Raw genomic sequence first — 25,126 nt, 5'->3', positions numbered from 1 at the left:
TAAGTGCCCTGGAAGTTGTCGAGGAATGCGGCTTCCAGGTCCTCCCAAGAACCGATTGAGTCTGCTGGCAAGCTGTTAAGCCAATGTCGGGCCGGTCCTTTAAGTTTGAGCGGGAGGTATTTGATGGCGTGTAGATCATCGCCGCGTGCCATGTGGATGTGAAGGAGATAATCCTCGATCCATACCACCGGATCTGTTGTGCCATCGTATGGTTGGATGTTTACGGGCTTGAAACCCTCTGGGATTTTATGATCCATTACTTCATTCGTGAAGCATAGCGGGTGTGCGGCGCCTCTGTACTGGGCTATATCACAACGCAGCTCGGAAGAGCTATGTCTGTTGTGTTCGGCCCGGCTGGATTTGTTGTATCCGGCGTGAAGATCATTGTCACATGCCGTAGGACGCCTGTGCGATCCGTAGATCGATCTTGTTTGTCTTGCCTTATCCTCCAGTATGTCTCGTAGGTCGGGCACATTTTCCCGTGCCTTAGTTGAGCGGCGTCGGGGAATGGCTTGGGTGGAGGGCCGAGAGGCCTCTCTGTCGCGGCCGCGAGGTGGCCGGTCTGCCGTGTCGTGCGCTGGTGATGTAGGTGCTTCCTCGTCTGATCGGGGTAGCGGCCTGCACTTCGGGTAACTCTTAGAGGGGCGTTCGAGTTCATACTCTTCGGCTGCAAGGACTTTAGTCCATCTGTCAGCTAGCAAATCTTGGGCAGCTCTAAGTTGTTGCTGCTTTTTCTTGAGGCTGCTTGCCGTGGCTAAAAGCCTCCGTTTAAAACGCTCTTGTTCGGCGGGGTCTGATGGTATGACGAATTCGTCGTCATCGAGGCTTGCCTCGTCTTCGGAGGGAGGCGTATAGTTATCATCCTCGACCTCTCGGTCTGCCGCTCTCTCATGAGGGCTGGCTTCTCCATCTTCCTGTGCCGAATCTTGCTGAGGTGGGTGTTCTTCGGCGCTATCCGGGGTAGTATTATCTCCCGTGCCGGAATCACCGTTTTTGCTTTGGCGGGATTTAGAGCGGCGCCGCTGACGCCGGGGCTTTGGCTGTTTTTTGGGGGCGTCATCCCCCACTATTCCATCGCCATCTCCATCTTTTGGAGTATCCACCATATATATGTCATATGACGAGGTGGCCTTCCAGCGCCCTACAGGTGCTGGTTCCTGTTCGTCTCCTACATCGTCGTCCATGCCGTCAATGTCTTCAGAGCTGAAGTCAAGCATGTCGGTTAGATCGTCAATAGTGGCTACAAAGTGGGTGGTGGGTGGGGTTTGAATTTCCTCATTGTCCGTATCCCACCCTCGCTGACCATAGTCCGGCCAGGGCTCTCCTGATAAAGAGAGAGACTTAAGAGAATTTAGGATGTCGCCAAAAGGCGAATGCTGCAAGATGTCTGCGGCGGTGAACTCCATTATCGGCGCCCAATCGGATTCGATTGGCAGGGGCGCGGCAGGTTCGGAGTCCGGGGAGGAGTCCGGATCCTCAGAGTCACGGGTCGTGCAGAGTGCGGGGCTAGCATTCGGCTCGATCGCTTTCGGGATCGCAGCCCCCGAGGTGACGTCCAACCGCTCATCCTCGATTGGCGCAATAGGCTCCGAGTTAGGGGTCAGAACCGATGCGTGTGCGGCCTCCAGGACACTGTCCGGGGGCAGAGCTTGTCGGATTTCGGGTTCCGGCAGACCCTTAAGGTTCGAACACTGGGGTGCGCGCGGAGATTACGTCTTCTACCTCTCCGTCTCGCAAGGATCTAGACTACTGAAAGAACTGCACAAGAGACACAAGATTTATACTGGTTCGGGCCACCGTCGTGGTGTAATACCCTACTCTAGTGTGTGGTGGGTGGATTGCCTCTTGGGGCTGATGATGATGAGCAATACAAAGAAGAACAGCCTCGCGAGGGTCTGTTCTTGGCCGGGGCGATGAACCGCAGGGAGAAGTTCAGCCACCCTTTTCTCTCTCTCTCTCACTAGCCAACCGACCGACCCCTTGCTATGTGGGTGGCTGGTCCTATTTATAGGGGCCCTGGTCCTCTTCCCAAATATTAAGTGGGAAGGGAGCCAACAATGGCGGGCTAATTTGAAGGGGGACAACAAGTATCAACTATCCTGACAAAAGTAGTCTTCGCCTGCGCAAAGCTCTGGTGATGACGCCGTCTTGGGCTCCACGGTGACCTCCTTCTCGTAGTCCTCTTGGTCTTGGTCTCGTTGCACCGAAATGGCAACCTTTGCCTGATGCCTCGGTACTCCGCGGCTGCGCTTGCCCCCTTTGCACCAAAGAGGAAAGGAGGACGCTGCGCGGGCTGGCACCCGCCTAGCGCCCTGAGTCGTCATGGCTTGCGTCACGAGCACCTCGCGAGGTACCCCGCCTTGATCTCTCCGCCTCCTCGCGAGCCAACCTGACGAGGCCGTGCCTGAGGAAGTTCCGTGTCATTCGCCCCGCGAGGCTTGGCCCCTCGTGAGGGTCTTGAGTCTTGTGTTGATGAAGATGGGCCGTGCTGGGGCCCCTTTGAGCCACGCCGCAGGCCGCAGGCAGGCAAGTCTGGGGACCCCGTTCCTAGAACGCCGACAGTAGCCCCCGGGCCCAAGGCACGCCCGGACTTGGTCGTGCCGAGAGGCGAAAGGGCAAGAGCGAAGCACCGCGGGCCCTAATAGCCTGCGGCCTTGGGTGCCGCATGGCGTTTGATTGGACGTGGGCGGCATTGTTCCCCCACGCCCCCTTATTCTGCGCCCTGCTAGGCGGACTTGCAGTTGTACACAGCCGTTCCCCTTCCTGTTGCTCGAGCGTCCGCTGTTCTTCCTTCCTTCGAACGCCAGCTCCTGCTTCCAATCCAATCTCGAATCTTCCCCCTCCTTCCCATCGCCATGGCTCCGATGAAGAAGGAGAGAGGGAAGAAACCCATGCCTCCGTCTTGTGTGCCACTATCGGTGGCCCCTGTCGTCGTCTAGTCGACCATACTCGATCGAGAGTGCCTGGGTAAGGTCAGCTTGGCTCTGGCCTCCATCTTCAATGAGTGCGGGAGGACGACAGCCTGGCCCGCGCCCCACTTCTCCATCGACAGGATAGCTACCGAGGTCCCATGTTTTGACGACGCCCTGTGGGCGGGTCTGGTCCCCCCCCCCTTTTCCGATTTCTTCAATGCCGTGCTCTCCCATTATCAGATCCACATGATGCATCTAAGCCCTGAGTCCATCACCCTCCTTTCGGTCTTCGCCTTCGTTTGCGAGGCCATGGTGGGCATCCCTCCTTCGGTTGCCTTGCTGCGCCACTTCTTCTCACTGCATCTCGTCGACCCTACCCAATGCTGGGCATGCGTGAGCTTCGCTGCCGGGCCTGAGACTGCGGTCTCTGGGATTGACTTCGAGCTCCCCCTGCCCGCGGTTGGGTTCCGCGAGCGGTGGCTGTATGTGGACGCAGGGGTGCCCAGCCCCCTGCTATCGGAGCCGACCTCGCCTGCTGTCCCCAATTCAGGTTGGGGCCAGGAGACGCTCGTGAGCCCCCGGCTCGTCTTCTTCTGGAGCCGCTTCGCACTCCTGAGGAAGCTCGGCGTGACAGCACCCAAGGTGGTGAAGGAGTTCCTGTTATGCCGTGTTGCTCCCCTCCAACGCCACTCTCGCCGGATGTGGGCCTTCCATGGGCGCGAGGATAGAATGAGGCTCCAGGAAGAGGACCTGGCTCCTGAGGTGCTGAAGTCGGCGCTCTTGACCTTGGCCGGGGACCCCAACCCCGGCAGCATCCGGCAAGGAGGGGCTTTGTTATATCTCTGCCAGAGCAGGGTCGACTTCGTGAAGCAGATGCCCGTCTTTGATGAGTGGGGGCTGCGCCCCGCCGGCCTCCAGGGACCTCGTGAGAATCCAGTGGTGGTGACTGCCCTTCCAATCGGCCAGGGCGACTCCTCCTCAAGTGGCGGAGCAGGGAGGCAGGAGGCGCCGGAGGCCGATGGGGCTCCCGCTGAGGTGACAGCGCCGGGTGATGCTCTTGAGGGGACAGCTCCTGGGACCCGTGCTGCTGAGGCTGAGGGTGGCAAGCAGCCGCTCCCAGCGCCCGGGGCTGAGGCTTCGGAGGCCCTAGCCGCGTCTTCTGGCGAGGTGATGGGCGGCACGCGCCAGGCAGGCGCCCCAGACGCAGATCGCTCCGATGCTCCGTCTTCGTCGTAGGTTGATCCTTGCGCTCTTCTCTTGGGCCGCTTCTGCGTGGACTTTGAGGCCCTCCGGAGAAAAAGGAAGGCCCTGGGTGATGACTTTCCTTGTTGCGTGCTGAAGCGCAGGAAGTACTTCGCCACTGACGAGTAAGTCTTCTCCCTTTCTGGTTCCTGATCCTCTTGTTGCTTTCACTGATCCTTGCTCCGCAGGCCCCTTCCGGTCGACCTCGCGGAGGTAGCCGAGGTGCCGCCTCCCTTGACTTCGCACCCTCTACCGTCCTTAGGTGCTCCGACTAGCTCTGACCTTGTGGTGATGGCGACTGAAGGGGCGGACCATCCCGAGGCGCACCGCGGCCCTTCATTCCCCCCGATTTTCCTTCGCAGGCCCTCTCGGGGCATAGCCAGCCTGCCATGGGCTTCTCGTCTGGTCGCGGGCTGCGACTGGTTGAGGCGCCCCCTGCGCCCTTCATCCGGAGACGGGCTGGCTCCAGGCTGGGCTTCTGGTGTGGCGCGCCCGGCCGTAACGAGGGTGGCAGCCCCCAGCCCCCTGCCCGGAGGGGGAACGATGATTCGTGGCCCCCGGCGCTTGCTTGGGGCAGATGATGGTGTGGAAGACGTGCTCGAGCGCGCCCGGGAGCGCCGCGCTCGCTGCCAAGGGTTCCTTCGAAGGGAGACTGACGCGGTGAACCTACTTGGGGAGGAACTTGCTGACGAAGACGCACGCCTGGAGGCCGAGGGCCTGCGCCTGGCCGTAGGAAGGCGCGAGCTGGAGGCCGCCATCGCCCTCGCGCGCCGTCAGCGTGATCTTCACGATGAAGAGGCGAAGGCGTCGCTAGAGGCCTCTCGGGTGGACCGATCCCAGGCTGCCGAGGAGGCCCGGAGAGCTGACCGACGGCGAGAGGCGGCGGAGGAGCGGGCTCGGGTGCTCCTGGCTTGGTGCCACTCACTGGAGGAGCAAGTGGAGCTGCGGGAGTCGGCCCTTGCATCGATGCGGGTGGCCTCTAGCGACCCAGCTGAGCTCCAGAAGCGTGAAGAAGCGTTGACACTGGAAGCTGCCGAACGCACCCGCGAGTACAAGCGGCTGGAGAAGAGGGAGCGCTTGGTGATGCAGGCGGAGGACGACGTCGCCGCACGGGAAGCTCGTGTCTTGGAAGAGGTCGGACGTCGGGTGGCAATGGCGCGCCAAGACCTAGAGCGTGAGTTCGAGGGGAGGCTGGAGTTGATCTGGGTCGAAGCTGAAGGGAGGACCGCAGCCTTGAGGGTCAAGCGGGAGGAGGCGACGCGGCTGGCCGACGCCTCCCGGGCCGACCTTGAGGTGGCGCAAGGGGAGTTAGCCGCCTCCCAGGCCGAGACGCTCCGTCTTCGCCGGCGGGTGGAGGAGGCTGAGGGCGTCGCGCGCCAGAACGCGGATGAGATACGTCAGCGGCAGGTCCTGGAGCACGTGCACGGCCCCATGCTCGCCGCGCTCCGGGAGAGAGCCAGCGCAGCCTTGGGCAACATCTGCAAGGCGGCTGTTGGCGAGCCGCACACAGCGAACTATGCTGGCAACCTTCAGTTCTTCACCGCTGTGGTGACGCAGCTGGAGGCACGGTCGGCCAGGGCCGACAGGTTGGTGCAAGAGAGGAGCCGTGCCCTGCTCGGGCATGCCTTTTCCCGTGTCTTCAGTCATCTCCTGAACATGGATCCCCATTTCGATTTTGACGCCGTCATCGCCCCAGTTCCCCGGGCCGTCCGAGGCAACCTAGAGCACTGGGTGGAAGACAACATGGACGCCCTTGTTAGGGCCTTCGCTTCGGACGATGACGACGTGATCGTGGCAGCTGACAAGGGCGGTGCGGTGAGCGGTCCCGACGCCGTTGGTGGCGGTGCAGCCGACGATGGCGAGTCCGGCGACGCCAGCGACGGCTCGGGAGGTGCTTCCGAGGACGCATTGGGGGATTGGTCCGACTGAGTGTGCATCGCTCCTGTCTTTTTTACCCTGCATGAATAGAACTCAGGTTTTTGACCTGATGGCCGTGAGAGCATTTTGGGAGGGGAAGCCCCTCATGTAAAGCCTGTGTTCATCGTATTGGTAGTTGTCATATTGCATGAGCGCCCGCGCCTGGTGGTTGGCTGGTTTACCTTTGTTTCGCGCAAGCCCCGAAGCAGCCTGTGGGAGGGCGTGACGTCTTGGGTGTTCTTTAGTTGAATCCGTAGGATATGAGAGTGTCGCTGGCAGGGAGCTTCACAGGCATTGAGCCTTTCCACAGGCTCCGGGCCTTTTCCCAAATGCGACGGCTTCACAGGCATTTGCCTTCTTCACAGGCTCTGGGCCTTTTCCTGAGAGGACGATCTTCACAGGCGTTCGTCTTCTTCACAGGCTCCGGGCCATTTCCAAAGAGGATGGTCTTCACAGGCACTCGCCTTGCTTCACAGGCTCTGGGCCTTTTCCAAACGCGATAGCATCACAGGCACTCGCCTTGCTTCACAGGCTCTGGGCCTTTTCCAAATGCGATAGCTTCATAGGCACTTGCCTTGCTTCATAGGCTCTGGGCCTTTTCCAAATGCGGTAGCTTCATAGGCACTCGCCTTGCTTCACAGGCTCTGGGCCTTTTCCAAACGCGATAGCTTCATAGGCACTCACCTTGCTTCATAGGCTCTGGGCCTTTTCTAAAGAGGATAACCTACGCAGGCACCCGAAAATCCTCCCGAGAGGGAGCAACAGCGGCAGTTTGAGTTGCGCACGAGCCAGGCCTGACCCGACTCGCGAGGGGCTCGCGAGGGGAGGCAGCTGTGACGTAGCGGTAACCAAAACGCGAGAAATGGCTCGAGCGAGAATAAGCACCCCTTCCCCGAACACACGCAAATCTCAAATTCGAATCCAACTCAAATCCAGCGGGGGAAAAGATACAGCCAAAGGGAAAGGCAACGAAAGCAAACAAAAGGCCGCGTCCGGCACCTAGTCTAGTATTGGATGTCTTCTCACCAGCGCGGAGCTAAGTGCTGCCACTGGGCATGGGAGGGAGCCCCAGGGCCTGAGGCCGGCACCCCTGAGACTCCGGGGCGTGTACAGCCCCACTCATTATTATGTGAGAGTGTCACGGGGCGGCGAGCTTCACAGGCACTGGGCCTTCTTCACAGGACCTGGCCTTGCTTCATATCGCCAGATGAGGGCCCCGCCTTGCGCCACACTCTAGTGCCATCAGCAATGACCGGAACCCAGGATGCCGCCCGATGGGTAGAGCGGTCGCCAACGGTTCCCCCGACGACCATGGGTCCTCCGCCAGGGGCAGGCCCTGAGGCACCTCCCCAGCAGAGGGCCTATCTCCTGAGAACACCTTGCTCCGAACGTCGCGGTGGTGATGTCGGATCTCGACCCCTCTCCTGCAGCCCCCTGCGCCCTCCTCCCGAGGGGTAGGAGGCTGTGGGAGCGGGGCAGCTGCCCGCTGCGGCGACCTGCACCTCCTGCGATCCATGGTTAGCGTATACCTGCTCCTGAAGAATTAGCGGTGCCCGATAATCGCTGCCTCAAGTGTGGCCAGTGGGACCGTCCCGGGGCTCCTGGAAACGTTCAGCTTCCAGTGCCTCGTCCCCCCAGCTTGGGCCAAGGAGCGAGCCTTGTCCGCTCTCGTGAGGGTGTCCTTGGTCCATCATGAGGGGCACGTACTCCTCCGGCGCCGTCATCCCGAATGCCACGCCATGATGCCCCGCATGCCACGCAGTCCCGCCTGCCACACCCACTGCGGGGTGGCAGCGCGGCCGCCCACTGGAGCTATAGGTCGCGTTGAGTCCTTCTTCTTCGCGGGCCGGGGGCGGGGGCAGCGCCGCCGTCGGTCCGGCGCTGACACCTTCGCTGGCGTCGGAGTAGCCTTGGAGCCCGCGGACGCGCCCGGAGCCCCCGCGCGGGCCGCCCTGGGCTTGAGATGGGAGCTGGGTGGAGAAGGGGTGAGCCCCCGAGGCGACGAAGCCCAGGAGCTCCGCCACTCGCTCCAGCAGCACGTCATGGCTGCCCTCCAGCAGTCTGCACCGCAGCAGCTCTCGGGCCACCGCGAATGCGTCCCTCGAGTTCGCCTGCTCCCGGTGGGTGTACGGTGTCGTGGTCGCGGCGTGATTGGAGGCCCTTGCTGCCGACCGTGCCTGCCGCGGTGTAAGAGTTGTCGAAGTCTGTCTGCGTCGCCCGCGGACCGCGAGCTGCCTGGGGCACGGGGTCACCCGAGGCAAGCGGTTCCGCGCGAGCGGGCCATGCAGCCCATGGGTCAGGGTTGCCCTCCTGGTCGCCGGGCATGGTGATGACGACGCGACGGGGCACGGAGCGGTGGAAGACGAATTCCGGCGCACCCCTACCTGGCGCGCCAAATGTCGGATTTTGGGTTCCGGCAGACCCTTAAGGTTCGAACACTGGGGTGCGCGCGGAGATTACGTCTTCTACCTCTCCGTCTCGCAAGGATCTAGACTACTGAAAGAACCGCACAAGAGACACAAGATTTATACTGGTTCGGGCCACCGTTGTGGTGTAATACCCTACTCCAGTGTGTGGTGGGTGGATTGCCTCTTGGGGCTGATGATGATGAGCAATACAAAGAAGAACAGCCTCGCGAGGGTGTGTTCTTGGCCGGGGCGATGAACCACAGGGAGAAGTTCAGCCACCCTTTTCTCTCTCTCTCTCTCACTAGCCAACCGACCAACCCCTTGCTATGTGGGTGGCTGGTCCTATTTATAGGGGCCGTGGTCCTCTTCCCAAATATTGAGTGGGAAGGGAGTCAACAATGGTGGGCTAATTTGAAGGGGGACAACAAGTATCAACTATCCTGACAAAAGCAGTCTTCGCCTGCGCAAAGCTCTGGTGATGACGCCGTCTTAGGCTCCACGGTGACCTCCGTCCCGTAGTCCTCTTGGTCTTGGTCTCGTTGCACCGAAATGGAAACCTTTGCCTGATGCCTCGGTACTCCGTGGCTGGGCTTGCCCCCTTTGCACCAAAGAGGAAAGGAGGACGCTGCGCGGGCTGGCACCCGCCTGGCGCCCTGAGTCGTCATGGCTTGCGTCACGGGCACCTCGCGAGGTACCCCGCCTTGATCTCTCCGCCTCCTCGCGAGCCAGCCTGACGAGGCCGTGCCTGAGGAAGGTCCGTGTCGTCCGCCCCGCGAGGCTTGGCCCCTCGCGAGATTCTTGAGTCTTGTGTTGATAAAGATGGGCCGTGCTGGGCCCCCTTTGAGCCACGCCGCAGGCTGCAGGCAGGCAAGTCTGGGGACCCCCGTTCCCAGAACACCGACAGAGCTAGATCATGCCCCTCGAGATAGTGCGGCGCGCTTGGCCGTGGCTAGAGCCCGTCGAAGATCAAGTCTCCGCAGATGTCAGCCGTGTAGTTTAAGCTTCCAAACCTGACTTGATGGCCAGGGGCGTAGCTTTCGATCTGCTCCAGGTGGCCGAGCGAATTGGCCCGCAGAGCGAAGCCGCCGAAGACGAAGATTTGTCCGGGGAGCAAAGTCTCACCCTGGACCGCATCGTTGTTGATGATCAAAGGGGCCATCGGGCCTAAAGGCGACGACACAGAGGAACTCTCAATGAAAGCACCAATGTCGGTGTCAAAACCGGCGGATCTCGGGTAGGGGGTCCCGAACTGTGCGTCTAGGCTGGATGGTAACAGGAGACAAGGGACACGATGTTTTTTACCCAGGTTCGGGCCCTCTCGATGGAGGTAATACCCTACTCTTGCTTGATTAATATTGATGATATGGGTAGTACAAGAGTAGATCTACCACGAGATCAAGGAGGCTAAACCCTAGAAGCTAGCCTATGGTATGATTGTTGTATATGGAGTTGATTGCCTACGGACTACAACCCTCCGGTTTATATAGACACCGGATAGGGTTAGGGTGACATAGAGTCGGTTACAATGGTAGGAGATCTTGAATATCCGCATCGCCAAGCTTGCCTTCCACGCCAAGGAAAGTCCCATCCGGACACGGGACGAAGTCTTCAATCTTGTATCTTCATAGTCCAGGAGTCCGGCTACCCGAACACCCCCTAATACAGGACTCCCTCAGTGACCAATGTCTTCAGCAGCGGTGGAATCAGCTGCTGGAATGTCTTCAGCTTCATAAGCCTCTGTGGAAGCAGGCTCATGGACAGTCAGTTGGTGCTCTTGATGTTCAGCGTCAGGGTGAACCATGGAGATGGGTTCAACAATTAAGGGCTCTATGGGAGCAGCCCGTTCCTTCTTGGTCTTCTGCTTCTTCTTGGAGGGAGCAGCATCAGAGGCTTCAGGATATTTTCTCTTTCTGGCTTCAGCCTCAGAAGTCCTCGTCTTCTTCAGTTCTGAAGCGGTAGACCTGGCTTTTGGCTTCGAGCCAGTCATGCTGGTTGGCAAGAAAATGGGATCTGCTTCCTGCCTTGGTGCGTCGGGTTCGGCCACAGTGGGTTTCTTCTTATTTTTAGCAGCCATCCTGGGATCAATGCCCGAACGCCCAAGGGCCTTGCGCTTCTCAGCCTCATTGTAGCCTTGCACACACTTGTCAGCCAGGCTCTTCATGCGCTCACGAGAACCTTGAGCTTCTGCACGTTTCTTGAGAAAGGCTTCCTTGGGCTCGTGCAGCATAATCTTGAAGTTCTTCACCTCTTGCACACTGAGCTTGGCCATATGCTTCTTGAACTGAGTTTTCTCAAAGTCAATCTTCTGCTTCAGTTCAACAATGCGCTGGGCGACAGCTAACTCTAAAGCAATGGCGCAATAGAAGGCAACACTGAGGCCAATTGGAAGTTGCAGATCTTTGAAGCTGAGGTTGGGCGTGTCAAACCACTCATCAATGAAGTTGTGGATGATTGCTACATCAAAGAGAGGCAGATCATTGAAGATTTCTGCTTCTTCTTTGCTCTTGATCAGTTGCTCAAGAGCATCATCTGCCAGATTTTCATCACTGGACAGATCAATGGCATCATTGCGCAGAATGGCAGCAGCAATCAGTTCTTGGCTGGTGTGTGGCAGAGGCATCTTGACTCTCTGGGGCTTGGAGATGCATGATAGATCTTTAGACTACACACTGTCTTCAGGAGGTGTAGTAGCTAGTGGCTTCGCCCGTGAAATTTTCGGTGGAGCAGCTGATTTTGAAGCCTTAGCCTTCTTTGGCTTCTGCGGCTTTGGAGCAGGGGCTAGGGCTTCATCAGTGTCAGCATCATCATCAGAATGATCCACTTTGGCACCTAGAACAGAAATGTGAGTAATAAGGCCATCCAGGTTGTAGAACGGACCGATGACATTGGGTTCTGCATCACGTGTGCCGTCAGCACGGGGAGCAGAGGGACCAGGGTTGAAGTCTAGTCCCAAAGACTTCTTGTTCTGCTTCGCTGAGTTCTTGGCAAACTGGAAGTTTCGCTTGAACAGATTGTCGTCACGACACCATAGTAGTGACGATGGGTGTGCATCTGCAGGCTGTGGTCCACGGACCATGCAGGGATAGAAGCCTTGTTCAATGGTGTCATCTCTAGCCTTGGGTTGAAGATTTTTGTATAGGATGTCTCCCCAAGGTCGCTTGATGGCATTTTTCTCAGCATATTCCTGGGTCACAAACCGGTATTTGAACCATTGTTCTGCCCAATATCTTCGAATCCATTGGATTCGGGTCTTGCGCTGATTGTAATCCTCTTCAGGATCTGTCTTGTAAAGCTCTAAGAGGTCATCAGGCAAATCTCTTGATGTTCCCCCACGACGTTGTCTGCCTCCCTTCCTTGCAGATTTCTCTGTAGCCATGAACTTTAAACTGAATGGCTTCAACATGTTCAAAGGCTTCAGAGGCTTTCGCTTGCTGGACAAACAGGAACTGGCTTCGGGAGAATTTATATGATGCTGTAAGAATTCTGCAAATGAATGCAGACTATGAGAACCAAGGGATTCTCCCACGGACATGTACCTGTGACAGCATTAAGGTGCGAGGGAAGGGGAAGAGGTCATATGCATTCTTAGAAGATTTTGAAGATAAATCAGTTTAGAAGACATTGACCTCATCGTGCGAAGACATTCACTCATAGATAAGGAGTTGGTTCCAGATTTGTACGAATCCAGAGATTAGTACAAGTGAGGAATCTAACTACTTTGTGAAGTACAAGTGAACATACTAGGCATAATATGAGATGCAGTATGAAGTGGATCCAACATGTGTGAACAGAAACTACTTGTGGTAGAAAGTGACAAATCTATAGGATCAAAGGGGTCGTAAAAAGGAAGTTTTATTTACCACACAAGGAACTGCTAGACGGAGTGGAAGAGGAGGCCGAGCAGTTCGATCGTCCGTGCCCGAACTTGGCGACGGAGGACACCTAACGCGACGGCGAAGAGGACGATGTCCGCGGTCGGCGTGAAGACGGCGTCGGAGAGGTTGCGGCAGCTAAGCGCTTCGTCGCCGTCGTCGTCGAGGGCTAGCGGTGGCGCTAGGGTTCGTGCGAGAGTGGAAGAAGAGATAATGACTGTGGTGAGGCGTGTATTTATAGGGACCGGGGCAGCTCAGTGTTATTACACAGGTGCCCCTGGCGATTCACATCTGAGGAACACGTGGTCATCATGCAGCATATCGGAGGTTGTTCCATGTCCCACGCACGCCTGGATTGTCGGGTGGTCGTTCCCACTTCTCCGGGTTTCAGGTGAAGGAATGAGCATTGAAAACGGACTTAATGTTTGTCTCTGTATCTTCTGCTGACAAGGACGCAGAGAAGACATTCGACAGTTTCAATAGAATGCATATGATTTGGAGAGATAGAGTTTGAGATAGAAAACATAGAGAGGTTAGGGTCCGATCACATTCACTTAGTTCAAAATATTCAACAAGAAGACATAGCTATAAGTGAATATTGTAGAGGACAGAACACTAGTATATATATATAATCAACGTAGTGAAGATAATCATGCTGACATGTTGAAATTGAAGCCAAACCAAATGTTAAGACATAGCAAATGTAACGCCATGGGTAAAACACTTCAAACAGAAGAATTTGGTGGTGGCGTTACCCACCGTATAGGAAGTATTAGACCCAGAAACGGCGCACAATTATCATGGCGCTCCAAAGTCAAATTCCACATCAATGTATTCACACTTAAAATGTATGTCTTCATTGATTGAAGATATACTTTACTTCGTGTGTTGCACATCTAAGTCATCAATATGCATAAGTGTTAGGATGTGTGCCTGATCATAGGACATTTGAGGATTCCAAGATATTTAGCTCACACCGTAACTTGCAAAATCTCTTCTCATCCAAGGGCTTGGTGAAGATATCTGCCAATTGCTCTTCTGTGTTGACATGTATGATATCAATATCTTCCTTCACAACATGATATCTGAGAAAGTGATGACGAATTTCAATGTGCTTTGTCTTCGAGTGCTGAACTGGGTTGTTGGCAATCTTGATGGCGCTTTCATTGTCGCAGTAGAGTGGCACTTGCTTCAGATGAATGCCATAGTCTTTGAGTGCTTGCTTCATCCACAGAAGCTGAGTGCAGCAAGATCCAGCAGCAATGTATTCAGATTCTGCAGTGGAGAGAGATACACAGTTCTGCTTCTTTGAAGACCAACATACAAGTGATCGTCCCAGAAAATGACATGTGCCTGATGTAGACTTGCGATCCACCTTGTCACCAGCATAATCAGCATCCGAGAATCCAACCAGATCAAACTCTGAGCCCTTTGGATACCATAATCCTAGAGTCGGGGTGTAAGCCAAATATCGAAGAATTCGCTTCACAGCTAAGTGATGCGATTCCTTTGGTGCCGCTTGGAATAGAGCACACATGCAAACACTAAGCATAATATCTGGCCTAGATGCACATAGATAAAGTAAAGAACCAATCATGGAGCGGTATACCTTTTGATCGAACTCTTTACCATTGTCGTCGGGACCCAGATGATGTTTTGCTGGCATTGGCATCGTGAAGCCTTTGCAGTCTTGCATACCGAACTTCTTCAAGAAATCTTTGAGATACTTTTCTTGAGATATAAAGATGTCGTTGCGTTGCTGTCGTATTTGAAGACCAAGGAAGAACTTCAGCTCTCCCATCATGGACATCTGATATTGCTCTTGCATCATATATCCAAACTCTTCACTGTATTTCTGATTGGTGCAGCCGAAGATAATGTCATCCACATATATTTGGCACACAAATAGTTCACCATCATATGTCTTCGTGAAGAGAGTGGTGTCGAGGGAACCAGGTTTGAAGCCTTTGCTCTTCAGGAAGTATTTGAGTGTGTCATACCAAGCCCGAGGGGCTTGTTTGAGGCCATACATTGCCTTGTTGAGCTTGTATACCATGTCAGGATGTTTTGGATCTTCAAAGCCAGGCGGTTGTGCAACATATACTTCTTCTTCAATCTTGCCATTGAGAAATGCGTTCTTCACATCCATTTGATATAGAAGTATGTTATGATGGTTTGCATAGGCCAGCATTATGCGTATGGCTTCAAGTCGAGCCACAGGAGCAAATGTTTCATCGAAGTCAATCCCTTCGACTTGAGTATATCCTTGAGCAACGAGACGAGCTTTGTTTCTGACAACTTGACCCTGCTCATCTTGCTTGTTGCGGTATATCCATTTGGTGCCTATTATATTGTGCTTCCGAGGATCAGGACGCTTAACCAGTTCCCATACATTATTCAGCTCAAACTGTTGAAGCTCTTCTTGCATAGCTTGAATCCATTCAGGTTCCAAGAAGGCTTCTTCGACTTTCTTGTGTTCTATTATTGAGACGAATGCGAAGTGCCCACAGAAATTTGCTAGCTGTGTTGCCCTTGAACGAGTGAGCGGACCGGGTGCATTGATGCTATCAATTATTATCTCAATCTGCACTTCATTGGCAACACGAGGATGTATAGGGCGAAGATTTTGCTCTTGCTGATCATTGTCATTGTTAGAGGGATTTTCTTCAGGCTGAGCATTGTCTTCAGGTTGATCAGGTGCGGAGATGATAAGTTCCTCTTCAAGTTGAGCTTCAGAGGGTATGATTTCTCCAGTTCCCATAAGTTTGATTGATTCACTGGATGGAACTTCATCTAGCACATTTGGCAGGTGCTCTCTTTGTGAGCCGTTAGTCTCATCAAACCGCACATCGACTGTTTCAACCAATTTATAATGAAAGAGATTGAAGACTCTGTAGGAGTGCGAATCCTTTCCATATCCAAGCATAAAACCCTCATGTGCTTTTGGTGCAAATTTTGAAGTGTGATGTGGATCCTTGATCCAGCACCTGGCGCCAAATACTCTGAAGTAACTGACATTTGGCTTCTTTCTAGTAAGGAGCTCATAAGATGTTTTGTTCAGAAGCTTGTGAAGATAAACACGGTTGATTGTATGGCATGCAGTATCAATGGCTTCAGGCCAGAATTTTCTTGGAGTCTTGTATTCATCAACCATTGTTCGGGCCATCTCAATGAGTGTTCTGTTCTTGCGTTCGACGACGCCATTCTGCTGTGGCGTGTACGGAGCTGAGAACTCATGTGTGATGCCCAAAGTATCAAGATATGTATCAATGGCAGTGTTCTTGAATTCAGTGCCATTGTCACTTCTGATGTGCTTTATCTTGGCGCCATAGTTGTTCATTGCTCGATTGGCGAAGCGTCTGAAGACATCCTGCACTTCAGTCTTGTAGAGGATTATATGCACCCAAGTATATCTAGAATAATCATCAACAATGACAAAGCCATAGAGACAAGCACTAGTAGTAAGAGTTGAGTAATGAGTGGGACCGAAAAGATCCATGTGGAGCAGTTCGAAGGGTCGAGTCGTTGTCATGATTGTCTTCGAGGGATGCTTGGCCCTCGTCATCTTTCCTTCTTCATAGGCACCGCATAAGTGATCTTTCTTGAACTTGACGCCCTCGATGCCTATGACATGCTTCTTCTTTGCAAGGGTGTGGAGGTTCCTCATGCCAGCATGCCCTAGCCTCCGATGCCAGAGCCAGCATTCTGAAGCTTTTGCTAGAAGACATACGGCAAGCTGTGCTCCTGCTGAGAAATCTACCACGTACAAATCATCTTTCCGATACCCTTCAAACACTAGAGACTTGTCAGATTTCATTAGAACAAGGCAACGATATTTTCGAAACATCACAATCATGTTTAAATCGCAAAGCATTGAGACAGACATTAAGTTGAAGCCAAGGGATTCAACAAGCATGACTTTATCCATGTGTTGATCCTTTGAGATTGCAACTCTACCTAGACCCAATACCTTGCTTTTACCAGTGTCAGCAAATGTGATGTGACTTTTGTCAGATGGACGTAAAGTTGAGTCCATGAGAAGACTTCGCTTGCCAGTCATGTGATTGGTACACCCACTATCAATAATCCATTCTGAAGCTGCTGGTGTCGTACCCTATAGTGCAGTTAGGGGGATAGGCTTCACGAAGAGAATTGTGAAGCAAAAACATTTGACGAACCAGTGGATTATTAAGCTTAGATCGAGATTAGGATTGATAGGGCAAGTTGCAAGCGATTCAGGAACAAAGTGCATAATAAGACCATTTGGGCATTTGATCTTGCGCCCTACAAGATGTTTAAGGTCCCCAGCAATAGTGTCAGAAGATTTTGGTTTTCGGCTGGAGACCTTTCCTTGTAAAAGAGAGTTAAGCTTTCTTAGCCACCCACATCTTCAGGGGTGGCTTCGAAGCAATGAGTCTAAGTGCAGCATCTGAGAACTTTGGCTTTGAAGCCCAAGCAAAAGTCTTGCAGGTGGACAATAGTACTCATAAGAATAAGAAGAATAGTTCTTGGTCTTATGAACATGGCGGTTTGATGAAACCCGCTCATATTCACAGGCCTGAGTATGGTCTCCCTGCAAAACATTTGCGTTAGTGCGACTCAGGTGAGTCCTCTATCTGTATGAAGCCTTTGGACCGTGTGAAGCCTGTGGTCTTGGGTTTGTCTTCTTCACCTGTGGTGTCATGATGACATTCACAGGAAGATTCTCCAAACACCTTTTGGGCACCCAGATCTTCTTCATAGTCGGTCCATTCCTGCAGTTAGTACCAATATACCTGGCAAACACTTCACCATTCTGATTCTTAAGCAGTTTATAGTTTGCATCAAAGGATTCATCAATAACAATGGGGTTAGCACAAGTGAAGCCAGATAGAGTGGATGGATCTGCTGAAGGTTCCTTTGCAGCAACCCATGTGGTTTTGGGGTACTGCTCAGGTTTCCAGTAAGAGCCATCAGCATTCATTTTCCTTACGAACCCAACACCCTCTTTCCTAGGGTTTTGGTTCAGGATCTGCCTTTTGAGGACATCACATAGTGTCTGATGCCCTTTGAGACTTTTGTACATCCCTGCTTCAAGCAATGTCTTCAACCTAGGATTCTCATCAGCAATAGCAGTGGTATCCTCAGCAGAGGGGTTAGTTCCCACATCAGCAATAGCAGTGGTATTCTCGTCACTAGATGTTTGATAGTGAGTAGTGCATGTGTTTACCTTGGCACCGCGTGCCATGAAGCAGTAGGTAGGGGCGGAGTAGTCCTTGTCATTTGCATCGGTGTCGGTGACAGAGTCATTGTCTTTAGTGTTGAAGATGGACTTGGCAACGTATGCTGTAGCCAGACTCGCAACACCAGAATCGGACTCCTCCTCAGACTCCACCTCCGCCTCCTCAGAAGCGGACTCCTCCTCTGAATCCATTTCCTTGCCAACAAACGCACGTGCCTTGCCAGATGAGCTCTTCTTGCGTGATGAAGACTTTGAGGAAGACTTGGAAGAAGACTTTGAGTATTTCTTCTTCCTCTTGTCGTCAGAGTCATATTCCTTGCTCTTCTTCTTGTTGTTGTTCTCATTGTCCCACTGCGGACACTCAGAGATGTAGTGGCCAGGTTTCTTGCACTTGTGGCATGTTTTCTTCTTGTAGTCATGAGCAGAAGCTTCGTCATTCCTTGAGCTTGATCGTGAAGACTTTCTGAAGCCTTTCTTCTTGGTGAATTTTTGGAACTTCTTCACGAGCATAGCAAGCTCCTTTCCAATGTCTTCAGGATCATCAGAACTACTGTCAGATTCTTCTTCAGATGAGGAGACAGCTTTTGCCTTTAAGGCACGAGTTCGCCCATAGTTGGGACCGTAGATATCTCTTTTATCAGAAAGCTGAAACTCGTGTGTGTTGAGCCTCTCAAGTATGTCAGACGGATCGAGTGTCTTGAAATCAGGACGTTCTTGAATCATCAGGGCTAGGGTGTCAAACGAACTGTCAAGTGATCTCAGGATCGTCTTGACGACTTCATGCTTGGTGATCTTAGTAGCGCCGAGGGCTTGAAGCTCATTTGTGATGTCAGTGAGTCGATCAAACGTGAGCTGGACATTCTCATTGTCATTTCTCTTGAAGCGGTTGAAGAGGTTGCGAAGGACACTGATTCTCTGATCTCTCTGGGTTGAGACGCCTTCATTGACCTTGGAGAGCCAGTCCCAGACTAGCTTAGATGTTTCCAAAGCACTCACGCGGCCATACTGTCCTTTGGTCAGATGACCACAGATGATATTCTTGGCAGTAGAGTCTAGTTGAACGAACTTCTTGACATCAGCAGTAGTGACACCTTCTCCAGCCTTGGGAACGCCGTTCTTGATGACATACCATAGGTCGACGTCAATGGCTTCAAGATGCATGCGCATCTTATTCTTCCAGTAGGGATATTCAGTTCCATCAAAGACGGGGCACGCAGCGGAGACTTTAATTATCCCTGTAGTCGACATAGCTAAAACTCCAGGTGGTTAAACAGAATCACACAGAACAAGGGAGTACCTTGCTCTGATACCAATTGAAAGTGCATTATATCGACTAGAGGGGGGTGAATAGGCGATTTTTATGAGAATCTTCAAAACGTGGAAGTTTTGAAGACAAACGATAGAAATAAACCTATTACCATGCAGCGGAAGGTAGACTACACTAGGCTAACCATAGTCAAGTATTCAGTGAAGTGAAAGCACAATGACTAATAGCAGCAAGGTAGTAAGGATCAGGTAGGAATATATTATGAAGCCAATCAGAACAAGAAGTCACTCGGTGAAGACAAAAGATAATGCAATCATACAATGACTTCAAAAGGACCAACAGTAAGTAAAGGGAAGGGAAGGATGAAACCAGTGACTCGTTGAAGACAATGATTTGTTGGACCAGTTCCAGTTGCTGTGACAACTGTACGTCTGGTTAGGGCGGCTAGGTATTCAAACCTGAGGACACACAGTCCCGGACACCCGGTCCTGAACACGCAGCTCAGGACACCCAGTCCTCACCGTATTCCCCTTGAGCTAAGGTCACACAGACCTCGCCCAATCACTCTAGTAAGTCTTCAAGGTAGACTCCCAAACCTTCACAGACTTCGTTCGCCGGCGATCCACAATGACTCTTGGACGCTCAGAACGCGACGCCTAACCGGCTGGAGGATTCACAGTCCTCAAGTGTAATAAGTCTTCAGATCACACAGACAGGAAGACTTAAGTGATGCCTAACACTCTTTGGCTATGGGTGTTTAGGGCTTTATCCTCGCAAGGAATTCTCTTTCAAAGGCTTCGAGGTGGGTTGCTCTCAAACGACAAAAGCCGTACTCTAACTCTGAGCAGCCAACCATTTATGGTTGTAGGGGGTGCGCTATTTATAGCAACTAGGCAACCCGACCTGATTTGTCCGAAATGACCCTGGGTCACTAAGGAATTGACACGTGTTCCAACGGTCGGATTTCAAACACACACGACAACTTTACTTGGGCTACAAGCAAAGCTGACTTGTCCGACTCTGGACAAGATTCGCTCTCATAGTCTTCACTCGAAGACATGGGTTTTGTTTAAGCATCACTTCAGTCATTCTGACTGGTTCTCTTGGACCCCACTTAACAGTACGGTGGTTCCTATGACTCAACAAAGAAGAAAAATAACTATGAAAGATCTAAATCTTCGCGCTCCATAGTCTTCATGCGATGTATTCTCTTGTCATAGTCTTCAATGTGAATGTCTTCACATACCACCTTTGACATCAATGTCCTCATACATTTTTAGGGGTCATCTCTGGTAGGAAAACCGAATCAATGAGGGACTTCTACCTGTGTTATCCTGCAATTCTAACAAACACATTAGTCCCTCAACTAGGTTTGTCATCAATACTCCAAAACCAACTAGGGGTGGCACTAGATGCACTTACAAGGCTGACTTGTGGGCCTACTAAGTTGACGGGGACGGAGGGCTTTGTCAACTTAGTCAATATGAACGATTCTAGCTCCAATGACCGTACGATGTCCATCCAACGATCGTAGTGCTTCTTCAACCTCTGGTCTTCTTGCTCCAGCCACCCAAAGCAGCACCGGTCGTGCCGCCTGCTCCTGCCTCCCATGGTCGGCTATGCTGCCGCGGAGGCCTCACCGCCCCCTACTATTCCCACCGCTGGCCAGGCCCTGTGGCGACGGCAGCCTCACACCGCAACTGAACGAGTGAACCCTCATACTCCTCTCCGCGTGGGCATCCACTGCTGCGACTTCACCGGCTCCGCGCCGTCCCCTTCCTAATCCTCATCGTCGTCCACCGCCCTGGTGCTCTCGGCGCGGCGTGGTCAACGTGGTCAAGGAATGACTTCCATTGGACGTGGACTGTACGTGGAGAGGCTGACAGTTGGGTCCAAGGTGGCAGCAAGGAAGTGCCTCCTTATTATGCGGAAAATAATGATTCCTCAACCTGGCAGCAAGGAAGTGCCACCGTATTTCGCGAAAAAAACGTTTCCCCCTGACTGCTGGGACCCACCAGCTACACCTTCACACGCAAGGAAGTGCGTCCGAGCAAAAAAATGATTCGCCCCCTGACTGCTGGGACCCACCAGCTACATCTTCACATGCAAGGAAGTGCGTCTAGGAAAAAAAACAAAATGATTCGCCCCCCTGACTGCTGGGACCCACCAGCTACATCTTCGCAGGCAAGGAAGTGCCTGACAGTCGGGACCCACCTGGTCGAAGCGTACGTAGCGTTGTCATTCTGACCGCGAACGTGTATGTACATTGATAACCCACAAGTATAGGGGATCGCAACAGTTTTCGATAAGTAAGAGTGTCGAACCCAACGAGGAGCTAAAGGTAGAACAAATATAACCTCAAGTTCTATCGACCACCGATACAACTCTACGCACGCTTGACGTTCGCTTTACCTAGAACAAGTATGAAACTAGTAGTACTTTGTAGGTGTTGTTGGATAGGTATGCAAGATAATAAAGAGAAGGTAAATAAAAAGTAGGGGCTGTTTAGATAAATACACAACTAAGTTAGGTTTAGTAGAGAGTTTGTTGTTACGAGAAAGTTATTTGTCCCTAGGCAATCGATAACTAGACCGGTAATCATTATTACAATTTTATTTGAGGGAGAGGCATAAGCTAACATACTTTCTCTACTTGGATCATATGCACTTATGATTGGAACTCTAGCAAGCATCCGCAACTACTAAATATTCATTAAGGTAAAACCCAACCATAGCATTAAAGCATCAAGTCCCCTTTATCCCATACGCAAACAACCTACTTACTCGGGTATGTGCTTCTGTTCACTCACGCCACCCACCATAAGCAAATCATAAACATATTGCAACACCCTACAGCGGGAATCCATCACGCTTGCGCGACACGGAGAGCACCATAGGACAGCATCAATAATAAAACATGCAACTCAAACCAATCTTGATCATCAAATAGCCATTAGGACAAACGGATCTACTCAAACATCATAGGATAGCCATACATCATAGGTAAATAATATATAGCGTTGAGCACCATGTTTAAGTAGAGATTACAGCGGGTAAGAGAGAGGCACCTCTGCATAGAGGGGGGAAGAGTTGGTGGTGAAGGCGGTGAAGTTGTTGGTGAAGATGACGGTGATGATGATGGCCCCCGATGGCACTCCTGCGCCATCGGAAGCAAGGGGGAGAGGGCCCCCCCTTCTTCTTCTTCTTCCTTGACCTCCTACCTAGGTGGGAGAAGGGTTTCCCCTCTGGTCCTTGGCCTCCATGGCGTGGGAGGGGCCAGAGCCCCTCCGAGATTGGATCTGTCTCTCTGTCTCTCTCTGTTTCTGCGTTCTCCCCTGGCTCTATTTCACCGTTTCGTGTATATATGGAGATCCGTAACTCCGATTGGCCTGAAACCTTCACCATGATTTTTTCCGAAAATTAGCTTTCTTGCAGCAAAAGAAGAGCGTCAACCGCCTTACAGGTGGCTCACAAGGGTAGGGGGCGCGCCCAGGGGGCAGGCACGCCCCCCTACCTCGTGACCACCTCGGGCACCGTCTCGCGTGGATTTTTCTTCCAGAATTTTCCAAATATTCCAAAAAGTATCTCCGTCCATTTTTATCCCGTTTGGACTCCGTTTGATATGGATATTCTGCGAAACCAAAAACATGCAACAGACAGGAACTGGCACTGGGCACTGGGTCAATATGTTAGTCCCAAAAATAGTATAAAAAGTTGCCAAAAGTATATGAAAGTTGTAGAATATTGGCATGGAACAATCAAAAATTATAGATACGACGGAGACGTATCAACATCCCCAAGCTTAATTCCTGCTCGTCCTCGAGTAGGTAAATGATAAAAAATTGATGTGGAATGCTACCTAGCATAATCTTGATCACATATCTACTCACGGCATGAATATTAAGATACGAGTGATTCAATGCAATAATCTATCATTTGACATAAAAACAATAATACTTCAAGCCTACTAATAAAGCAATCATGTCTTTTCAAAATAGCATGGCCAAAGAAAGTTATCCCTACAAAATCATATAGTCTGGCTATGCTACATCTTCACCACACAAAATACTCACATCATGCACAACCCCGATGACAAGACAAGCAATTGTTTCATAATTTTTAACGCGCTTCAGCATTTTCAACCTTCACACAATACATGAGCGTGAGCCATGGACATAGCACTATAGGTGGAATAGAATGGTGGTTGTGGAGAAGACAAAAAGGAGAAGATAGTCTCACATCAACTAGGCGTATCAACGGGCTATGGAGATGCCCATCAATAGATATCAATGTGAGTGAGTAGGGATTGCCATGCAACAGATGCACTAAATCTATAAGTGTATGAAAGCTCAAACTGAAACTAAGTGGGTGTGCATCCAACTTGCTTGCTGTAACGCCCACGATGCGGCTATATCTCCCACGTGTCAAAGCACGACTTAGAGGCATAACCGAACTGTAAGCAATGTCACAAGTGGGGTAACCTTCACACAACCCATGTACTGAATAAGGAAAGCGGTACATAGTTGGCTTACAATCGCCACGTCACACAATGCATAAATAACATTACATTCATCCAGATACAATCAAGGTCCGACTGCGGAACCAAAATAAAGATAACCCCAAATGCATAATGTCCCCGATCGACCCAACTGGGCTCCACTACTGATCATCTGGAAAGGAAACGTAGTATCATCATGAGTCCTCATCGAACTCCCACTTGAGCTTAGTCGAATCTCCTGGAGCGGTATCATCGGTCCCTGCATCTGGTTTTGGAAGTAATATGTGAGTCACGGGGACTCAGCAATCTCCCACCCTCGCGATCAAGACTATTTAAGCTTATAGGAAGGGTAAAAGGTATGAGGTGGAGCTGCAGAAAGCACTAGCACATATGGTTGCTAACATACGCAAATGAGAGTGAGAAGAGAAGGCAAAGGCACGGTCGAGAAACTATGATCAAGAAGTGATCCTAGAACAACCTACGTTCAAGCATAACACGAGACCGTGTTCTCTTCCCGGACTCCACCGAAAAGAGACCATCACGGCCACACACACTCTGTTGATTCATTTTAATTAAGTTAAGTTTTAGGTTTTGTACAACCGGACATTAACAAATTCCCATCTTCCCATAACCGCGGGCACGGCTTTCGAATGTTCGAATCCCTGTAGGGGTGTCCCAACTTAGCCCATCACAAGCTCTCACGGTCAATGAAGGATATTCCTTCTCCCAAGACAATCCGATCAGACTCGGAATCCCGGTTACAAGACATCTCGACAATGGTAAAACTAAACCAGCAAAGCCACCCGAATGTGCCGACAAATCCCGATAGGAGCTGCACATATCTTGTTCTCAGGGCACACTGCATTGTCCAAACTTCCGGTAGGCCAGCCTAGAGTTGCCCCTGGTGGCCACCGGCGGCTGACAAGTTGGACCAACACTCAGAGGAGCACTGGCCTGAGGGTTTACAATAAAGATGACCCTTGAGTCCGCGGAACCCAAGGGAAAAGAGGCTAGGTGGCGAATGGTAAAACCAAGGTTGGGCTTTGCTGGAGGAGTTTTATTCAAGGCGAACTGTCAAGGGGTTCCCATTATAACCCAACCGTGTAATGAACGCAAAATCAAGGAACATAACACCGGTATGACGGAAACTAGGGTGGCAAGACTGGAACAAAACACCAGGCATAAGGCCGAGCCTTCTACCCTTTACCAAGTGTAGAGATGCATTAAAATAGATAAGATATAATAGTGATATCCCAACAATAAACATGTTCCAACAAGGAACAAACTCCAATCTTCACCTGCAACTAGCAACGCTATAAGAGGGGTTGAGCAAAGCGGTAACATAGCCAAACAACGGTTTGCTAGGACAAGGTGGGTTAGAGGTTTGACATGGCAATATGGGAGGCATGATAAGCAAGTGGTAGGTATCGTAGCATAGGCATAGCAATAGAGCGAGCATCTAGCAAGCAAAGATAGAAGTGATTTCGAGGGTATGTCCATCTTGCCTGCAAAGTTCTCCGAGTTGACATTAGCTTGATCCTCGTAAGCATACTCAACGAGTTCCTCGATCACGTACTCGTCTCCCGGCTTTACCCAAACAAGAACACAAGCAAAGGGAGACACAATCAACCACGTGCAATGCCCAAGCAACATGATGCAAAACATGGCATGACATGCGGGATGCGATATGCGATGCATATGCATGTTTCGGAAAGGAAAGATTGAACCTGCCTCAACTTGGAAAGCCAAGAGTGCCACTGGAAAGATGAGTTGATTTCGGTCGAAATCGA

This window comes from Triticum urartu, chromosome 6A (assembly GCF_056163025.1).
Source record: "Triticum urartu cultivar PI428250 chromosome 6A, HENAU_Tu73, whole genome shotgun sequence".
Lineage (NCBI taxonomy): Eukaryota > Viridiplantae > Streptophyta > Magnoliopsida > Poales > Poaceae > Triticum > Triticum urartu.
Note: the sequence above shows the minus strand (reverse complement) of the source record.